This window comes from Solanum verrucosum, unplaced genomic scaffold (genome assembly GCF_900185275.1).
Source record: "Solanum verrucosum unplaced genomic scaffold, falcon-dt-bn FXZP01000125.1, whole genome shotgun sequence".
Taxonomy (NCBI): Eukaryota; Viridiplantae; Streptophyta; class Magnoliopsida; order Solanales; family Solanaceae; genus Solanum; species Solanum verrucosum.
The window spans coordinates 217,606-240,848 of record NW_026019923.1 but is presented as its reverse complement, the minus strand read 5'-3'; the positions used below and the strand labels follow the sequence as shown (position 1 = coordinate 240,848).

At 33.8% G+C, this 23,243-nt stretch overlaps 1 pseudogene; it reads left to right on the top strand.

Annotated features, from left to right (window-relative positions):
* Nucleotides 1-16,467: 16,467 nt before the first annotated feature.
* On the top strand, nucleotides 16,468-23,237 carry LOC125826113 (uncharacterized; annotated as a pseudogene).
* The last annotated feature ends 6 nt before the right edge of the window (nucleotides 23,238-23,243 follow it).

Sequence of the window (23,243 nt, the reverse complement as noted above, 5' to 3'; positions counted from 1 at the left end):
GTCAAATTACGAAAAAGGACAAGTATCAATATGATTTTAATATTAAGATTATTTTATAGAAAGAAACTATTTTAAATATGTAACAAAAATTTTACTTAAAATGTAGAAGAATCTTTGTTATTTGTTACCTATTTTTTAAATTCAATCTTTAACTATTGTCTTTTTTTTTTTGTTATAAACTTCTAAAGTAAAAAAAATCAAATTAAAATAAGATAAAATAATGCATAAATTAAGAATAGAAAAAATTGTTAGTTGTTACTTTTTTTGGGAGGGCAGAAATCTTTAATGGTTATTATTTATCTTTTTTATAATTCATCAAAAATATTGTTCTTATCTTTATTTCTAATTTCGTAAAACAATACATAAAATAATATATTAATATATATAAAATATAAATAATAATATATAAACATAAAATAAAATAAATAATTTATAATATAAAAATAAATAAAAAAATTATTGCACAAAACTTAATTAAACTTATGAGATTTGTTAATTACGTAATTAATAAGAGATATATTAGTCAATATGTAAGAGATATTTAGTCTTCAAATAAATAATTTTTTGTTACTTTTTTAAGAAACAGAATTTTTAGCTTCTTCCCCAACAATAGAAAAGTTATTTTCACTTTCATTTAAAAGAAATTTTAAAAATTTGCTAAACCACTAAATTTTTCAAAAAATAATTTTTTTTCCTGAAAAGAAAAAATACTTTTAGCCTCCCAGAAGTCATGTCAAACAGGCTCTGTTAGTCTAGAAGAGAATTAAATAACTTATCAATTATTTAATCTGATTTTATAAATAGACTGATTTGTTTGATGATTGACACATGTCAAGACAGTAACCACATATTATTCATAAATGACTTTTTCTAAATAATTAGTGATGATAGAATGATGATATTTCTTTTCTTCTATTATTTTTACATTGAAAATGAGAGAGAATGATAAGTGATGAATCAAACTCTTACTAATAAAATAAAATATCAATAAATCAATTAACTAAAGTACTCATATCTCAATTAAGCAGCCATTTTTCAACAGTACTGAGGATTGAACCATGCTGAGATGGCAAGTTATGAGTGGTTGGAGGACCCAACAATGTGGGCTGAGTTGGAATAGTCGGTGGTAGGTGAGTTTGTTGGGTGGGATTGGGGTAGGGCTTGCTCCGTCGCATGTCATTTTCTTTGATCTGGTCCAAATATCTATCTAAGGTATTCTAAAAAGAAAGAATAATTATTAAAACATGAATTTGTTAATAAACTTTACGTAAACATATGAAAACGATTTGTTTTGATAGAACACCACAATTGATTTAAATTTTAAAAAAGTTTGTACGAATGTTCTCAAACACCAACTATGGTTCATTATTTCTAAAGCATAACAATTATGGTCGGTTCATAGATACGTCACCCTTAGCTGTTTGATTTAATAACCTGCCTCACTAATCACTCACCTCCTCCTTTGGATTAGCATAATCAAGGCCTAAGTACAAAATTTAATGTTGGTGGAATACTTACAAAATAGGGAAAAAGGTCAAATACCGTTAAAAACAAGTTATTTTTACTTCTACCATCAATAAACTTAACAAATATATCCCTTCTTGAACGGAAACCCCCCAAATCAATTTAAAATACCCAATTTTAATTATAATTATCCAATTCTTTTTTAACCTGAACAAGAATCCAACCCACTATACTAAAAAACAAGAAAAAATGGCACAGCATATACTCTCTTTTAACTAATTGGCAACATATAGCCCCTTTTTATTTTTATAACAAAAAAAGGTTTTTTAAAATTAAAATTGGCATAATTTGGCCCTTTTGGCCCACGTTAATATATGGGAAGTAATTTATATTTATATTAATTATTTTTTAAGTTGGTGACAGCAATTTTATTGGGAAGTGAGACTTTGTTCCTTTTTTTTTCTCCTCTTTTCTCATATACATATTTTCTTTGATTGATGAATATTTATTGATAATGTAAACATTTATATCATTCTTCTTCAATCCTTTTAAACAAAAGTGTTAGAAGTTGATGTTATATCTTCTCTAGAAGATTTGCATGTCTTCACTTTTTATATTGTTGTTAATTTTTTTCTTGGTTTTTTAATTTTTCAAGTTGAAAGTTTTTATATTTGAGCGAAAATTAAGGAGATAGAAATTGATTGTGGGTATCAATTGCCACGGTTAAGAAAATATTCCTAGAATTATTCCTAAAAAAGGAGATTTTGATTATGATTTTATTGAATCTCCACCCAAAACTTCAAATTTTAGTCATGCTTTGAATATTTTTTACTTGTGTAATGCTGATCATTTTAATTTCCAAATGCAATCCTCATTAACACACTGAAGGAAGAATCTGGAATGTATACAAATTTTTAGTGAATGAATACATGGATATGTGTACGTGAATTTTTGTATACATGACTGTTTATTCAAATGATAAAAACTCATTCATGTGATAAAAGATTATTCGATTAAGTGTTTACATTTTTAGTGAATGAATACACAGATATGTATACATGCATGCATTGTATACATGATTGTTCATTCACGTGATAAAAATCCAATTATGTGATAAAAGATAATTTAGTTAACTATTTACTCACGTTCCGTTTTTAATGTTGTGTGTGGCGGTTAGTTTCACAAGAAATTTTTTTTTAAAAAAAAGAAAACCCTATTAGTATGTCGCCTGTTAATATGGGCTAATTTGTGCTCTTTTTTTTTTTGTCTATTAAATGCTATTTAATTATGGGCTATTTGTTGCTAATTTTCCATAATAGTTGTATATATATATGTCATTTACTCACTAAACAAAGCCCATAACAAATTAACCCATTTCTAATCTTCTTCATCTCAGTGTTCTTCCCCTTTTTCTCAATGTTCACCACTGGATGGCAACTTATATTTATCTATTGTAGAAGTTGTTCATAATTGTTACACTAATAGCAAAGCGTTTTTTTTCTTTTCTAAGATTGATTCTTTTGTGTCAAATATATATGGGATTTTCAAGTCCCAATATAAAGAAATAAATCTGCCAAAACAAAAGAAACACAAACAGCCGAATTTGTGTAAATTATCTCTTTGGGTTGGATGACGAATGTTCTTTGTGGTGGGGGTGGGGGAGGAGGGGTCCACGCGTGGTAAGTGCACAAACAACCGATTTGCGTACATTATCTCCGAATTGTTCGTTCGTTCATGATAAATATCAACTTTTCGATTGATTTTGTTAGACAAGGTAGGATTTATGTGTTAGCTACGATAAAGATTGTGAGTGTTCTTAGGGTACTTAGCCAAGAACAGTGAGAAGAAGGGGAAGAACACTTACACTCTGTTTGGATCATTGTTGCCCATTGTTTCATAATGTACTGTATTGTATTGTATGATAGATACAATGATTGGCTACGTTGTATTGTTTGTTGTTGTTTAATAACATTTTTATTGTTTGATTTGACTGTATCGTATAGGTATTGTAATTTATAAATTTACTAAAATATATTTAATTATTCTAGGGTAGGAGGTTTGACTAAAATTAAATAATATAGGGTAAAGGGTAAAAAAGTATTATGAAATATTATGTAAGGATATAATTAGAAAAATAAATTAAGTAACAATGGGAACACACCAAATCGGTTGTTCCATAAAATGGGTGTTTTCATTGTTATGTAACAACGAAATTTAACAATACAATACATTTTAAGTAACAATCAAAACAAACATCGTAGGTATGATAACGATACAATACAATACAATGGGTAACAATGATTCAAACTGAGTGTTAGACGAAGAAGATTGGAAATGAGTTAATTTGTTATAAGTTTTGTTTAGCATAGTGGGTTGGGTTCTGGTTCGGGTTAAAAAGGAAATTGAATAATTTCAATTAAAATCGGGTAATTTCAATTGATTTGGGGGTTTATGTCCAAGGAGGGGTATATTTGTTAAGTTTATTGACGACTTGTTTTTAACGGTAAGGGTAAAGTCGACCAATAATATAAAGTTGAGAGGTAATTTTGACCATTTTCCCTACAAAATATTAGTACATATACTCTCTATCCCTAATTACTTGTCCAGTTTGATAAATCAAGAAAGGACAAAATATTTTTACCTATTATACCCTCAATTAATTACTTTGAAAAAAGTACAACTTCTTGAAAATCCTAAGTTTTTAATTCATTCATTTCATAATTAATAGAGGTATAATGGTTGTTTGATTTAAAAAGATATGTAAAAGGAAAAATGACTTAGTTTTCGAAAAATCGATTAAACTTATAGTTTAAGAGAAATCAAATTTCTAAAAGGACAGAGTCGCCACTTAATTTTTTAGTAAAAATCAAGAAAAAACTATGAGGTTTTCAAAAGATTTAAACAGACAAAATCAATTGAAAACGGGTTCGAGTTCAAATGTACATTCCGAGAAGGTATTAGGCCCTCGGAATGTCCGCTAACTTGCGGTTGACCGGCGATTTGACTTAAAATGATTTTTGACTAATTTTGAGAAAATGATTTAGAATGGAAAATGATAATTTACAATATTTGATCAACTTTAAGAAAATAGTTGAAAAGAACAATTTAAAATTTTTTATTTATTTATTTTTTAAGAAAATCGAATCTCAATTGAGATATCCCAATTAATTTACGAGCAACTAGAATTTTGGCAAATTTACATTAAGTAGAATTTTATTTGAATCTCTCAAAAATAATAATTTAGACCCACTTAATCAATTAAAGATAGAAACTATTTTAAATTAATCGAAGATTAAGAAAATGAAATTTTGTTAAAATGTACTAACATAAAGAATATAGTTTATCTTTTGGGGCTTTAATTAAGTTAATTAACAAATTTAAAATTAGAGTTAAAACAATAAGAAAAATATTGCAATCAAATGATAAAGAGAAGGAGAGAAGAAATTGGGCTCATTGTTGCGTTTAGGGCCTCCTCCAGCCCATTTTCGCTCCCAAACACCTGTGTATACAGCAAATGTATATTGTGGTATATGGGTCGTATTCAGGCACGTTTTTGTGTATATTGGACTGTATGTTCGATGCAGACGTCCTAATTCAGCTCCTCGAGCACCTGTATTAATTTTTTGAACCTGTACATCGGTGTTTTGGCCATGTATATCAGTGTATACGGCTGTATACAGCCTGATTTTAGCTGCTATTATGCTTTCCAAAACCTGTTCATCAGTCTTTTTCAAAAGAGGGGAAATATAATGCAGAGCCGACTCGAGGAAGATGCGATTGGGCCTCCATGGCCCACTCGGAATGAAAAGAGGAAGGTGATGGAGTTCGATGAACTCACTCGAAATCATATGAAACAAAGGAAAAGAAAGAATGATTAACGTTCATGTTCATAATAATAAACCCGCAAATAAATTTAAGTTAATCGATAATGGAAACAAGCACACTGATGGCGTAGTGACAATGTATTTTAACATCTATTCATTAATCATATAATATCCCTCATGCTTCCAAGTTAATGCTAATTAATCTAACTTTCCCCTTTTTTTTTTTTTTTTTTTTTGTAGCTTCCGACCCCAAACAATGAGACAACATGCATATTACTAAGGCAACACATCTAAACTAAACCTATAGAGATGGAAATTTCGGAAGCACGAGAAATCAAGGTCATATCTTGAAAGAGAGATATTCATACCACAAGATAAACAAAGCATTACTAAGCTTCAGTGATGTGAACAAAAAGAAAAAGAAAAAATAAAAGTAAATAAAAAAAAATTCTAATCTAGACCAAGGAATATGCAAAGAACAATAGAGTAATTCTTTTGGCACCTTAATATACATAACTCAGCAATGAAAATCAATTTAACAACTAAAGACCCAAAATGTATAAATGCTATCCACGCCTAGTAGACTAAGATTTTGATTCGGTATAATAGCTACAGTCGAAAATGCCAAGAAAACACATTTTTCTTTTTGACTAAGAGCAACAAAATAACTTCAAAGTAAGCCTTAGATCGTCTAAAAAAATCAAACTCATATTTCTAAATTTCAGAAAAATTAAGATGAGGAGAGTGACTAAGGTTCAAACAAATTATATAGGATCAACAGAGAGCAACGCTGTGAACCAATACAATAAACCCGAAACAAACCAAGGGGTCGTGTGTTGTTTACCTTGTTACGGGCAGCAAACCGAAGACAAGCGAGTAGAGGATCAGCAACTTCTTCCACACAACCTTAAATTCGACCTTCGATTCCAAACAACCAACCCAAAAAATTCAAACCAACTTCGAGTAAAAGATTTTTTTATTTTTTCTTTTTGTTTCTTTCCTTCCGATTCAAGAGCAGTTCGGAAATCCTTAAATGTATAATTTTATGCAAAGAAAAACCAACTCTCTGTATTCCCTTTTCTTTTCCAACTCTGTCCTTTTTTTATAAAAAAATTCCCCCCATTCAACAGTGAATAGATACAATTATATATAAGGGAAATTAGGTTGAGAAAAAAAAAGGGGGAAAAAGGACGAAATCGAATAAAAAAAAATGGCCTTATTCGAATTTCAAATTCAAAAGTCTTTCACAATTTTGGAGAGACCACTTTTTCTGAGGAATTCGCCCCATTCCGAAAGTGGAAAAAGGGGATAAACGGCTAAGACCAACTCCTTTGTCCTTGAGCATCGACGTGTCTTCATCTTGTGGCTACAAGGACTGAGACGTGTTGCTGGCAGGCTGTAGGACATTGGAATCGCTGGATTTTGGTTTTGTCGCGTCTGGAATGGCTCTTCGTTGAGCTTCTGGAGAAGAAGAACAAATGGCATAGGGGTGGGGTCACGTTGTTGTTGTATGTGTATTGTTGAAATGGGTTTCTTTGGTATAGAATTGGGCCAGCTTTTGGGCTAAGGATGGGTTGGAATGGGAAGATTGGAAATTGGGCCAAAATTGGTCTCAAATTTGAGTTAGGGTGAGGGAATAAATGGCTAGAATTGCAATAAAGGGTTAGGTAGATGAATTAACAATCTATCCAAATTGAATTATTTTAGTTAATTCGGCTAGTAATTAAATAAGACGAATTAATATAATTAATTAACGAGCTTCTTAATCTTAACGGAATAAAATAATTAACTTAATAAAAATAACTAATTCAACAACATAGCTATAATTCAAACTAAATTATATTAATAAAGTGTTTAACGTTAAAATAATAATAATAATAATAATGAAATCTTTTCTTCTTCTTTTTTAAGATAGTTTTCAAGTATTTATAAAATATATTAGTTACATACGCAAAATATAAAACATATTTATTATTTAAAATATTATAAAAGTGAATAAAATTCTTAAAATATCTTGAAACATATTTTGAATTTTTCATAAAATTAGTTATTTCAAATCGTTTGGAATTAAGGAAGCTCGCAAATTAATTCTTATCGTGGAGGGTCAAAATTAGGTGTCAACAACTGTCCCTCATTTTACTTGGATTGATGCAAGAAATTCGAGGAAGATGAAATTGACAAATCCAATTTTGACCGACCACATCTCCATCTTTTTTGGAAAAGGTCTTTGGTACGGATTTTAGGAATTATGGCCGAACCCCGGAAATGGGTTTCCTACATATCTCAGGCTATATGAGAATTCATGTCACTTGTAGTTCGATACGCTCGATTTAACGCACCATTTTGATAGCATTCAAAGCCATCCCGATATCGGATTATGAAGAGACTGAAATACTCAGGAATAAGATTTGAAAGTGAATGTTGGAATACAGCCGAGCTTTTTAACATTGAGCCCGCCTACATATCCCTAAACTTAGGGAATCAGGCCGCTTGTAGTTCGACTCTATCGGCTGAAAAGGAAATCTATTATGCAAGATAACCTTTGGTTTTGGAAAAGTGACAAAGCAAGTCGAGTATGAAAAAGAGGCTTGCAACCTCTTAGCCATGAATGTGGCGCGCTTCACACTCATAATTAAGAACTTACACGGTCATAATTTTCAAAGCTCTTAGTGCATTGTCACTCAGATTGGAAAGCTGCTTTCGGCAGAGACCAAAATTTTTTGGATGTGAAACTGAAACCGACAAATCTAAGAAAAACCCACATGCCTTCTAATAGGGGTGTGTTTTGATTGTGGTGAAAGTCGCTCCTCTGCTTGCGTCCTAAGAGTTTGGTACTCCTCTTTGGACTATGTCCCAGTTCGCTGCTAAGAAAAGGTTCCACATTGTGCTGCATCCTTTTTTCTGTCGTCCGCACCTGTGGTTTGTTTTGGAGAATTCATCCTTTCGGATGTTCTCGACAAAGACTGAGATAAAACTCATTAGCATAAAAAATGCAATTCAAATGGGAGACAGTGTCTTTTACCGTGTTGACACTTAATTGTTCTCCTTGAATATTTGACGTCAACTCTATCGAGTTTGACGTGAAGCAAATAAAGTTTGTGCCTCATATTTGCAATATAATCTTCAATGTACTCTTCCTTTGATATCAAAGTAATAAAATAGGTTGTGTAATATGTTGACGGTTCTCTTGATTTCGTTGTTTTTTGCAAAGAAAATGATGCAGTTGATGTTGATTTTTTTTTTGTAATGGGTAAATCTTTCCCTTGCGATGCATAAATTTCTTTCCCGTGATGCATGAATCTTTTTCCTGCGATGCATGAATCTTCTCTTGCAATGCATAAATCCTTTTTCTCGCGATTCATGACTCTTTTTCTCTGTGATGCATGACTTTCTTTCGCGATGCATGAGTCTCTTTTCCCGCGATGCATGAATCTTCTCTTGCAATGCATGAATTTTTTTTTAATTTTCGCGATGCATGACTTTTCTCTTGTTACACATGGTTTCTTCTTCTTGCTATGCATAAATCTCTTTCCAGCAATGCATGACTTCTTTTTCGCGATGCATGAATCCTTCTCTTGCTATGCATGAATCTCTTTCCCGCAATGCATGACTTCTTTTTTCGCGATGCATGAATCTTCTCTTGCAATGCATGATTTTTTTTTTATTTTCGCGATGCATGACTTTTCTCTTGTTACACATGGTTTCTTCTTCTTGCTATGCATAAATCTCTTTCCAGCAATGCATGACTTCTTTTCCGCGATGCATGAATCCTTCTCTTGCTATGTATGAATCTCTTTCCCGCAATGCATGACTTCTTTTTTCGCGATGCATGAATCTTCTCTTGCAATGCATGATTTTTTTTTTATTTTCGCGATGCATGACTTTTCTGTTGTTACACATGGTTTCTTCTTCTTGCTATGCATAAATCTCTTTTCCAGCAATGCATGACTTCTTTTCCGCGATGCATGAATCCTTCTCTTGCTATGCATGAATCTCTTTCCCGCAATGCATGACTTCTTTTTCCGCGATGCATGAATCTTCTTTTGCAATGCATAATTTCTTCTTCTCGCGATGCATGACTTTTCCGCGATGCATGAATTTTTTCTCTTGCTCTGCATGAATCTTTTTCCTTTATGCCTCCCTGGTACCGAACGAAAATAATGCTCCACCGAGCAACATCGGTGATCTTCTGGGACGGCGGTATCATCTTAATCGATAATATAAATAAAAATGACCCTCGAAATAGTAGTATCATCTCATTTGACAATACGATATAAATGACTCTCCGGGTAGTGGTATCGTCTCAATTGACAATATAAATAAAAATGACCCTCGGAGTAGTGATATCATCTCATTTGACAATACGATATAAATGACTCTCAGGGTAGTGGTATCGTCTCGTTCGACAATACGATATAAATAACCTTCAGGGTAAGAATATTATCATATCTGATAATATAATGCAGATAAATATCCTCCATGTATCTTTAGTTGCTGGAAAATAATAATATTTCTCTCTTCAAGGTTTTCATTTGTCCCATCTCCGAACGTAATAGCATGTTCGTTATGAACCTTGCTTTGCTGAGAATTTGAATAAAGTAATTCTACTCATATTCCCAATTCTTGGTATAAGAAGCATAAAATATTTCCTGCATCCACAGAAAAGTTGTCAATTTGGGGAGCTCTTCGCCCTTTGACTTTTCCGTATTCATTGAATAGAAGATATGCTGATCTTGAGGCAAACCTATAGACCTGCATTCACAGAAAAATTGTTAGTTTTTTACAAAATGAACTGATCTGTGTCGATCTCTTTGGTTGTCCGCTCTTTGTCTTACTATCTCCGGTTGATTTCTACGATCTCCCGCTTCTTGATAAATAAGACTAAACATTTTTTTTTTTGCAAATAGAATTGAAATATGAAGGAAAAGTTTTTTAAGGAAAATAGATTTTCAAAAGTAATGTTTGGAAAAAGCTACTGCCAAGTGTCATGTCACATCAAGTTTAATGAACGTCCTTCGGAGTTGGTGTTTTGAGATTTCTCTGATTACTTGCTGGGAAGTATTCAAAGATGTTCCAAACTGTCGATGATCCTGTTGAAATTTTGAGGCCATCCTCAAAATTTTTGTCCTAGTTAACTGTCTTGGCTTATCCTTTACTGTTGGTGAGCAAATCACGAAATTTTTGAGATTTTTCTCAAAAATTCTGTCCCAGTTACGAATCTCAAAGTAACTTTAATCTTGACTTTGTTGGAGAGATCTCTTTCTTGAGAATTTTTGAGTCCCTCTCAAAAATTCTGTCTCAGTTTCTATTGTAAAGAAAAATAGAAATCTTACGGGAAATATAACCGAACCCTTGTGGCGCCTACGTATCCCATGAGGCAGAAATCAGGTCAAACGTAGTTCCCCGCAAGGATTAACAAAAGTAGGAATTTTACAAAGAAAGCGACCGAGGCCGACATAGGCCGCCTACGTATCTCAGTCTTGCGAATTCAGGTCGAACGTAGTTCAAACACAAAGAAATATTTAGGGGGATTAAAAGGGGTGATCGAGGCCGACATAGGCCGCATACGTATCTTATTTTTGAGAATTCAAGTCATACGTAGTTCATTACAAAGGGATGAATTCTAAACATAAACTATTACAAGCGAATAAAAGCGATTGCAAAGAAAAGATAGAAATCGAGTCTTCAAACATTCTATCTTTTTACAACATTTTAGTAGATTGGTGACTTGTGATATCTAATGTTCATGCTCAACCAGGTAACATCATCAAACAAATGTATCGATGTGTTCTCTAAGCAAACTGATTAGTTCACTTTCTTGTGCTTTTGTCATATAGGCACCAATTTTGATTTATTTGATGCATACATCATTTTTTTGATTCACTATTCCGATCTTTTCTAAATTCGGCTCTTCGTTAATTTCAAACTGTCTGAACTCCTCAACCAGGTGTTTGAGTACCGTGATCTTCTCATTGTAGTCCTCAAATTCCTCCACATCTACCCCATTTTGTTCATTCAGCTTGTGACATGACATGATATTGACAGGTTTGACAATATTTTCACTGAAATCATAGATAGATATTGTTAGGTAGTAAATATAAAGCAAGAAAAGCAAAATTTTCGCAATATAAGGAGGGAGATTAAAACATAGTGAGGCAAAAATAGAGTAAATAATGGGTCTCAAGTCTCATTCGGAACACCACCAATTTTAGAAATAACATGAAAAATGTCTATGTCTACCAAGACGAGCTAGGAGTCAAGAGCGAAGAGGACGTCCAATTAAACATTTGCTCCTTTGACTCGCTGTTTAGTATGACTGGTGTCTCGATCATCTCTTTAAGCACTATATCACCTTCTTTGAACCAATTTTTTATTCCTTCCCCTAGACCATTTTGCATTGGAAAAGACTGATATAAGTGAGACAATGATTTTGGAAAGCTTGATCGAACTTCTGCTTGTTCTGACCCTCCTTCGGCACTAAAGCAAAAGCTTGATGAGGTGCCATGATCACACATTTGGATTTCTCTCTTTTGGTTGGAGAGGCTACAACTTTCTCAAGATTTTCAAGGTTGGCTGAAATTATAACTTTCTTCACAATCAAATCTCCTTCGACATCAACCATATTAATAGTTACCCCTCCATGATTCGGCATGGGGTTACTATTGACATTAGGAGTGACAGTCTGAAGAGTGACGACCTTTTGATCTATCAAGTCTTGAATTTTATGCTTCAAGTTGATACAATCCTCAGTAATATGCCCAACACCTCCTGAATGGTAAGCACAGTGAAGATCGGGCCTATAAAGCTTGGAGTTGACATTGATATTTTTTTCATCAATTGTCTGTATCAGGCCAGCCGATTTCAACCTCCCAAAAAGTTGTGTTCGACTCTCAACCAAAAGAGTAAAGACTCTAGAAGGTCTCTTCTCACGAGGAGGATTGCAATTATTTCCTGGATGTGAAGGTACTTGACGGTAGTTTGGAGGATTTTGGTGAGTTGGTACTTGCGTTTGAAAATTTGGGTATTGTGGAGCTCGGTAGCTAGGAGGGGTATTTTGGTAGTACGGGGGTGGAATTTGATAACTTGATTGGATATTTGAACAATTAACTGATGGAGCTTGGTAATATGGATGGGTATTTTGGTAATGTGGAGATGGAGTCTGGTAAACAAGCGATGAAATTTGGTAACTCACTGGTGGAATTTGGTAATTAAGAGATAAAATTTGGTAACTCGGTGGTGGAGTTTGATAACCTGATTGGGTATAACAAGCTGGATATGAATTTTGTGGAGCTTGAGGATGACCTTTGTAAGGTGAGGATTTTCTGAAGTGTCCTTTTCTATCAGATGCGTAGGAAATAGAAGACACATTATCTCTCTTCTTTTTCAGCAGTCCTGAAGATTCGGTTGGGGCGGCAACGCGAGAAATCTTTCCAGTTTTAATTCCATCTTCGATAGCCTCACCTACTTTGACTATCTCCGTAAATTTTGCTCCAATAAGCAATATTATCCTGTCATAATACTCTGGCTCTTGAATGCGTATGAACACTTCAGTGATCTCCTTCTCAGACATGGGAGGTCGAACCCGAGCGGCCTCTTTCCTCCACCTATACGCATATTCACGATAGTTTTCAGTGGATTTCTTTTTAATTCTCTCCAAAGAATAGCGATCAGGAACGATCTCCACATTGTAGGCGAACCGTTCGACGAAATCTTTAGCTAGTGCATTCCAGCTAGACCATTGTTTTGTCTCATGGGAGGTAAACCATTCTAACGCTTCTCCGTTCAAACTTCGACTAAAAAGCCGCATTAAAAAAGCTTCATTCTTTCCAACTCCCACGAGCTGGTCACAATAGGCCCTCAGGTGCGCCAAGGGATTCCCTGTCCCTCCGAAAGTGTCAAATTTTGGCACTTTAAACCCTTCCGGGAGGTCCAGATTCGGATGGATGCATAAATCCTCATAACTCAACCCATCGACTTCAGGAATATAGTGCAACTCCTTCATGGCTTTCCTGATATCTTCTTTCATATTCAGTTTGGCTGCCTCTTCCTTTGACCTCCACTCTCTCTCTTATTCCTCATAGTGATCAAGCTCGGAACAGTTGGCATAGGGTTCATTTGGATTTGGGATTTGAAAAGTAGTCTTTTGAGGCAATGGCGGAGCAATGGAGGGACTCTGGGTATTTTGAGTGACTTGGTAATTTTGGGGGGGAAGTCTGGGGGTTGGTATATTGATTATGGTGATGGGGGAATGCTTGTGGATTGTTGACATTTTGATTTTGAGGGGGAGGGCCAGCTTGCGGGTTGGTATTTTGATGAGAAGGGAAGGTTTGGGGATTGGTACCTTGGGGAGGAGGTGGTGCTTGGTAAGAAACGGAGGCCCGGTGGGGATTTAGGGTGGTTTGGTCGATGGTTGAGGGATTCTGAGCGGGATTGGAGGGAGGGTTCTGAGCCTGTTCCGCGTTCAAAGGAGGAAAGTAGAATGGAGGTCTCCCATCTCCTGGAGTATTAAAAGCAAAAACCGAATTAAGAAATTCTTGCATTCTCTGTATTTCGACCCTCATCTCGGTGATCTGTTGCATCAACTGCATAATTAATTCATTTTGATCAGTGGCGGCGGGCTGAGCCACGACAACATCAGTCAAGCTAATCTCGTCATTGTTATCACCCATTATTGTCTTTCCTTTTTGCAAACTTTGATCGGGGAAGGAATCTTTAGGAGCCTTAGATCTTGTAAAATATGGGTGTTCAGCCAACTTATCAACACAGACCAGTTCTAACTACCTGTCAAAGAAAAATAAATCAAAAAATAAACGTGTTAGTCTATGTAGATGATAAAAAAAATACAAAATATCACACATATGACCACAAGCACATAAGCGTTGCTCCACTTGAAGATAGACTAGCCCACGGATATAGAAAAAACTTAATAGACATGAATTTGTCTATTTGACTTTGAGCTTAATGAATCAGAAATGTCAACTTGAGTTGAGACAAAGTTGATTGTATATTTTATTGTCATATTTCTGATTTTTGACTGAGATGTAACTCTGATTTCTGTGTAAGAGTTTAAAAATATAAAATTTCTCAAAAATGGGGACCGAACCTTAGAAGGTTGCCTACGTATCTCACGAGGGAAAATTCAGATCCTACGTAATTCGACCAACTTTGATCTCATCCGATTTGAGATAAAGGGTCAACCTTTTTTCTTTTTTTTTTCTTGATGAGAAAGTAAGATTTGAAAAATGAAGTTCGAATTTTATTGTGAAACTAAAGACTCGAAGAGTATTTGGACGCAGTTTGATAGTGACTTGATATTTGTGCTTAAAGGGTTCTGGAAAATAATTTGAAGAGGAGTGGGCTAGAATAACTTTGAATAAAGCAACATAATTACACAAACAGTTATAACACATAAACAATTATTGTGTATTTTAAACAGATATGTGACCCTTTTGTGCCAAGAGTAGGCCTAATGATTTGAGGGATGTATACGTCATTTGAAATATTTCATTGCCCCCAAAACTTAAATTTATACATGCTTTGTAAATAAACTGAATGGGGATACATAGTAGGGAAAATAATATCACAAAATAATCAGTCCCGCGCAGGGGTACAATCTTAAACTATACTTCAATGGAAGGACCTTCGTTCTTGAACTTCTTGTCATCTTCGAGTGTCGACTCCTTTAGATGGACTAGTAGCTTGTGAAGCTATTCCTTCGGCTAGAATAAGCTATAATCTACCTCTTACCCTAGAGGATAATGATTTTTCAAATAACGTATATATCCTTCAAATTTAAACAAATAAGCATAATTGTCTTTTATTGACCAAAATGGATCAAATAGACACAAGGTGGGCATCTAATGGGCCCAACACGCCTTGGGTGTTGGGTTGACCTAGTTCAAAATGCGCTAAAAATTGAGATTTGATTTCGCTCTACGCTAGTTGACTAAGAACGGCTTTGAAAGATCGGGAACCCAAGTGGACAACTTAGGCTGAAATTAACGACAACCAATGGACGCGTGACGTACCAATAAATTGCCGATCTTTTCGAAAAAGGGTTGATTATAAAAATTCCGGCTGCGATTATGCAGAAACCGTCCTTAATATACTATACATATAATAGGAAGATGTCATTAAATGCAATGACAGTTATAGCAGTTTAAGCACTTTAAGCACAAATAAACAATTCAACAGTCAATAACAATTAATTACATAAGTCAAATCTGATGGTTAGAACTTAATTAAGTCCCCAACAGAGTCGCCATTTCTGTTTGATTTAAAAAGATATGTAAAAGGAAAAATGACTTAGTTTTCGAAAAATCGATTAAACTTATAGTTTAAGAGAAATCAAATTTCTAAAAGGACAGAGTCGCCACTTAATTTTTTAGTAAAAATCAAGAAAAAACTATAAGGTTTTCAAAAGATTTAAACAGACAAAATCAATTGAAAACGGGTTCGAGTTCAAATGTACATTCCGAGAAGGTATTAGGCCCTCGAAATGTCCGCCAACTTGCGGTTGACCGGCAATTTGACTTAAAATGATTTTTGACTAATTTTGAGAAAATGATTTAGAATGGAAAATGATAATTTACAATATTTGATCAACTTTAAGAAAATAGTTGAAAAGAACAATTTAAAAATTTTTTTTTATTTATTTTTTAAGAAAATCGAATCTCAATTGAGATATCCCAATTAATTTGCGAGTAACTAGAATTTTGGCAAATTTACATTAAGTAGAATTTTATTTGAATCTCTCAAAAATAATAATTTAGACCCACTTAATCAATTAAAGCATAGAAACTATTTTAAATTAATCGAAGATTAAGAAAATGAAATTTTGTTAAAATGTACTAACATAAAGAATATAGTTTATCTTTTGGGGCTTTAATTAAGTTAATTAACAAATTTAAAATTAGAGTTAAAACAATAAGAAAAATATTGCAATCAAATGATAAAGAGAAGGAGAGAAGAAATTGGGCCCATTGTTGCATTTAGGGCCTCCTCCAGCCCATTTTCGCTCCCAAACACCTGTGTATCCAGCAAATGTATATTGTGGTATATGGGTCGTATTCAGGCACGTTTTTATGAATATTGGACTGTATGTTCGATGTATACGTCCTAATTCAGCTCCTCGAGCACCTGTATTAATTTTTTGAACCTGTACATCGGTGTTTTGGCCATGTATATCAGTGTATACGGCTGTATACAGCCTGATTTTAGCTGCTATTATGCTTTCCAAAACCTGTTCATCAGTCTTTTTCAAAAGAGGGGAAATATAATGCAGAGCCGACTCGAGGAAGATGCGATTGGGCCTCCATGGCCCACTCGGAATGAAAAGAGGAAGGTGATGGAGTTCGATGAACTCACTCGAAATCATATGAAACAAAGGAAAAGAAAGAATGATTAACGTTCATGTTCATAATAATAAACCCGCAAATAAATTTAAGTTAATCGATAATGGAAACAAGCACACTGATGGCGTAGTGACAATGTATTTTAACATCTATTCATTAATCATATAATATCCCTCATGCTTCCAAGTTAATGCTAATTAATCTAACTTTCCCCCTTTTTTTTTCTTTTTTTTTTTTTGTAGCTTCCGACCCCAAACAATGAGACAACATGCATATTACTAAGGCAACACATCTAAACTAAACCTATAGAGATGGAAATTTCGGAAGCACGAGAAATCAAGGTCATATCTTGAAAGAGAGATATTCATACCACAAGATAAACAAAGCATTACTAAGCTTCAGTGATGTGAACAAAAAGAAAAAGAAAAAATAAAAGTAAATAAAAAAAAATTCTAATTAGACCAAGGAATATGCAAAGAACAATAGAGTAATTCTTTTGGCACCTTAATATACATAACTCAGCAATGAAAATCAATTTAACAACTAAAGACCCAAAATGTATAAATGTTATCCACGCCTAGTAGACTAAGATTTTGATTCGGTATAATAGCTACAGTCGAAAATGCCAAGAAAACACATTTTTCTTTTTGACTAAGAGCAACAAAATAACTTCAAAGTAAGCCTTAGATCGTCTAAAAAAATCAAACTCATATTTCTAAATTTCAGAAAAATTAAGATGAGGAGAGTGACTAAGGTCCAAACAAATTATATAGGATCAACAGAGAGCAACGCTGTGAACCAATACAATAAACCCGAAACAAACCAAGGGGTCGTGTGTTGTTTACCTTGTTACGGGCAGCAAACCGAAGACAAGCGAGTAGAGGATCAGCAACTTCTTCCACACAACCTTAAATTCGACCTTCGATTCCAAACAACCAACCCAAAAAATTCAAACCAACTTCGAGTAAAAGATTTTTTTATTTTTTCTTTTTGTTTCTTTCCTTCCGATTCAAGAGCAGTTCGAAAATCCTTAAATGTATAATTTTATGCAAAGAAAAACCAACTCTCTGTATTCCCTTTTCTTTTCCAACTCTGTCCTTTTTTTATAAAAAAATTCCCCCATTCAACAGTGAATAGATACAATTATATATAAGGGAAATTAGGTTGAGAAAAAAAAAGGGGGAAAAAGGACGAAATCGAATAAAAAAAAAGGCCTTATTTGAATTTCAAATTCAAAAGTCTTTCACAATTTTGGAGAGACCACTTTTTCTGAGGAATTCGCCCCATTCCGAAAGTGGAAAAAGGGGATAAACGGCTAAGACCAACTCCTTTGTCCTTGAGCATCGACGTGTCTTCATCTTGTGGCTACAAGGACTGAGACACGTTGCTGGCAGGCTGCAGGACATTGGAATCGCTGGATTTTGGTTTTGTCGCGTCTGGAATGGCTCTTCGTTGAGCTTCTGGAGAAGAAGAACAAATGGCATAGGGGTAGGGTCACGTTGCTGTTGTATGTGTATTGTTGAAATGGGTTTCTTTGGTATAGAATTGGGCCAGCTTTTGGGCTAAGGATGGGTTGGAATGGGAAGATTGGAAATTGGGCCAAAATTGGTCTCAAATTTGAGTTAGGGTGAGGGAATAAATGGCTAGAATTGCAATAAAGGGTTAGGTAGATGAATTAACAATCTAGCCAAATTGAATTATTTTAGTTGATTCGGCTAGTAATTAAATAAGACGAATTAATATAATTAATTAACTAGCTTCTTAATCTTAACGGAATAAAATAATTAACTTAATAAAAATAACTAATTCAACAACATAGCTATAATTCAAACTAAATTATATTAATAAAGTGTTTAACGTTAAAATAATAATAATAATAATAATAATGAAATCTTTTCTTCTTCTTTTTTAAGATAGTTTTCAAGTATTTATAAAATATATTAGTTACATAAGCAAAATATAAAACATATTTATTATTTAAAATATTATAAAAGTGAATAAAATTCTTAAAATATCTTGAAACATATTTTGAATTTTTTATAAAATTAGTTATTTCAAATCGTTTGGAATTAAGGAAGCTCGCAAATTAATTCTTATCGTGGAGGGTCAAAATTAGGTGTCAACAACGGTAAACTCACTATGTCAATAATTGTTTTCTTAATAGGTGTGTCAATTCAAAAGTGAACAAGTAATTAGGGACAAATGGAGTATTAGAGAGAAACATTGAAAACACCTTTGAGCTTGACGCAAATTATTAGTTTCAACCTCGAACCATTAACAGACTTAAAAACACCCCTCCCCCTACATGATTAACTAAACTTAGATACAAGTGTGATACACACCTCAATCTGCCACATGACATAACAGGTAGTCTCAAACTATTGTAGGAGTATAGAGCTTTTAATAAAAAGTTGAGAGAAGAGTTGAAAACTGTCACTCCCCGAGCCTATACCCTGGACGTAGCTGGCACTCGAAAACCATTGTTGGCCCCAAGCGAACCCTTGGTCTGGCTTACTTACTCAGCGGAAGACTCTAAGCATTATTACAATGATCAAATGCATTTAACTCAACTGAATAATGAAATAACTAAGAATGTTTAAATGTTAACATTCAACTTGGCCAAAAATGGCAACCCAAGTCTTAACATAAGAAATGATAATGTAAAGACAACAGAAATACTAACTGTCTATGAAGCCTCTAAAACAAAGAGGGATGTTGGGACAACACCCCCAATCATCCTAACAATGAAATACTAAAAGCGAAATAAAAGGAGTCCTCCGGAATGCAAAGAGGCTCACCAACAGACTTTAAACTGCTCACTGGATCAACGATGCACTGGATGTCGATCCTAGTTACCTGCGTCTGCATCATAATAAGATGCAGGTCAACTGGCATCAGTACATTGAATGTACGAGTATGTGAGTTGGAATGCTTAACACAACTTAAGCTTGAAAAAAAATTGAACGGAAACTGAAGAACTTACCTGGCTCAACTCAACTCAACATAACTAAACTCATTTCAATATAAAACAGTTTAAAACAAGTGTAACATAAAGAAAAGTTATTTAAAATATGATGTCAACTCTATGTGTATGCAAAGATACACTAAAACTCTAAAATGTATGTAAAAATACAAATAACTGTGTATATAAGAATACAATTAACTTCTGTGGAGTTTTTCTAACCGACAACCATCACTTAAGAGCTATAGTGATGATACAACATTTTACCTCACACTGCCAAGGCATCCTATACCTTGCCAATGGTATATGATCTGAACTACTAAGTGGATCCACTAGTCTATGCTAAAAAGCACTAAGGGTTCATCTAAAAAGTATGACCCTTTTCTACCCATGATGGCTACATGGTTTATGGGGGATGTGGGTTCTCTGAACGCTCCCCCATATCGGTGCTCAATACTACTTCCAAAATATGATACTAGCTCTTTAGGTTTAAAAACATACTTCTTCTGTGATTTGAGATTAGTGCTCAAAAACTTAGCTCAAAGGCTATCTTGGAAATCAAAGTTTCCTCTCTTGCTTTATTTAAAAAACGATTACTCTTTTCTGAAAACTAGCATGAATGCCCTTTGGAAACTGAGGTTTCCTTTCTTGTCTAAATGTGAAAACATTTTAAACCCTTTGGGAATACATAGTCCCCATATACTTTTGAAGAAATGGACTTCAAACTTTACTCTTTACTCAACTTGAACTTTAAGTCTTAAAACAAAGTTAAAACATTTGGAAAAGACTTTTGTAAAACTATAAGAACTTCTCTCGACTTTGATCTTAACTACTCTTGACTTGACTCTTAACTGGTCCTTGTATTGAATTATGGATTCAAGGATTTTGATTTGTGATTGGAAAGATCTCAAGATGTTTAGGAATGATTTTAGATAGCCAAACATGAGAAAAAACCAAAAATTAATATTTGAGGGTGGGTCCACGATGCGGAGAGACATTTAAATTTTAGTTTCTAAAATGACTTTTGACGCAGAATGCTCCGTGATTGCTCCGCGACGTGAAATAATTTTTCCCAGATCTGGGGAATGGCTCCGCGACGCGAAGGCAGTGCCAAATTTTGACCGACGAAATTTCTTCTTCAATTTCCAGCTCTAAACCCTCTAAACTCCATGGGTTCTTTCCCTAAAAACTTAGAATTGATTATATGTTCAAAGTACATCAGATTCTACTCAAAATCAAACCTCAAAACGTGAATCAATCTCAAGAAACTCCAATTAACATAACCCACAAGAATTCAAACGAAAATTTATCAAGAACTCAAGGATTTACTTTCAAATCTAATAATTTCACTGAAATTGAATCATGATTGGGGCGTGGGTGAACTAACCCAATGCTATGTGATCTCACATACCTTGTAGGGATCACCCCCGACGAAAGCCACAAGCTATTCTCGACGAATCTTAAACGAATCTTGGATGTTCTTCTCCTTTCTCCAAGCCCTAGCGTGAAATTCACCTTTCTAAAACTGACTGAAATCTGACTTTACCCCAATTAAACTCCTAAAAATGAATTAAATAAGTTGGGTAAGGAAAAGACCAAACTACCCTTTGGACTTTCCTAATTTCAACATCGCAACTTCCAAAGGGTATAACTCACTCATACAAACTCAGAATTGCGCAAACTCAGCGGCTTTGGAAAGATCATTCCAAGATATTTCCTACCATATCTGGAAGCACCTCTAACTCATCCTGAGCTAGAAATTATGACCGTTTGAAGTTGGCTAAAACTCAATTTTTCCTAACTTTAGACAAATTTCCAGATTTTCATTATTTCCTAAAATGACTATTTCCAGTTCTTAGCTTCTTCCTAACTATTTCAAATTGCTATATGTTACAAAAAAACCCTAAACTTGACAAGAATTTAGGGGTGTATTTCACTCATGTTGCAAGATCGAGGGTGTATTTAATTCAGTTAGTCAAATAACGAGGTGTTTTTAAGGTTGTCAATAGTTTGGAAATGAAACTAATAATTCAGGTCAAGTTTAGGGGTGTTTTTGATACTTCTCTCTATATTAGACGTTTGTGACATAAGATACGTTTTATTATTTTTGGCACAAATTCTTTATTATTGTAGTTGTTTTAAATACTTAACTTTTTGATATATTTTACTTGATAAAAAACAACATATCTATTTTCTTACGGTAAAGGTAAAGTTGTTTACACTACACCCTTTTCAGACCTTACTTGTGAATTACACTAGATATGTTGTATTCGGAATACTTGCAAAATATAAATGGAAAAATAACTTAAATACACAACTTTAAGTTCCTTATTAACTATTTTTCCCTTCTTTTTAAAAAAATTACTTAAATCCCTTATTTCACTTAAATATCAAATCTGCCAGATACATCATTATTTTTTACCTCCCACGTTTCACCACTCCCTATGTCACTCCTTTTTTTTCTCCATAAATTCACTCCAATATCTTTTCAGTTACAGATCATTATCCCAAATTGATTTTCAAAAATTTTCTTTCTTAATCCAACCATTTTCAAAACTTCGTCTTCTCTGTCTTCTCTCCCAAAGTCTGCCATTGTAGCGTTCATCTTCTTCCTTCAATTTTTATTTTGTTTTGATTTTTTCTTCTTGATACATATGGATCCTGATCCTACATCAAATCTTTCTAATACTAATCGAACAATATACGACTCTGATGATGAAAATTGGGCAGAAATTAGATCAAAAAGTTTGCATCACCCATTAAATTTGATGAATCAGTCGACCAAAGATGTGCCAAAATCGTCTAAACCAAAGGTTGCAAAAACCCCCCAAAAAAGGGGAAGAAAAGCAGCACTCGCTATTTCCAGACCTGCATTGCCTAGAGTATGTGGTTTTAATCTTTATTAAACTTGTTTGTTATTTGTATTGCGTTTGATATCTTATACTGAAATTGAATGATACATTAATTTGATGTCTTATATTGTTTATTGGGTTAAATCATGATACATTCAAAAACACTATTTTAGTTTGATATATACTGATTTGAGATTTAGTCAAAAATTATAAAACCTTTGTTTTATATGTGTATCGAAAAAAATGATACATGACAAACCCCAATATGAAAAGAGATTTGTCAAATTTAACAAAAAAGTCGTTGATGTATCAGACGGGGCATCCTCATGGACAATGGATTCTTTGAAAAAACTGAGCGAACAAACTTTGTTGATTGTGATGCGTACAAAGACAATAATTTTGTTTCACTTTTGAAGGCACATGTTCCTTTCATGGTTGAATTTGCCCAAGACATTATGCAACAAAAGAGTGATAGCCTGTAAGTATTGTGCTTTTATTGTTTTTGAATCATGTATGATTTAAGTTTATACCTGATATTCTGCATTTTTGTAGAGACTGTGGGTAATATGTTGCTACATTTGCGGAGTATCTGAGCGACCAAATCGAACCATCATATGTTGATTTTCTTCCTGAATACCTACGCAAAAGATATGAAGCATTGTTGTGGAGTTATGGCAGCGAGAAGGCTAAGGGTGCATACGTTAGTGAGAATGATGATCCACCAAAACCTAAGAGTGTAGTCACACCACCACTAGAAGAAGATTTGGTTCACATAGTGTAGTAATTA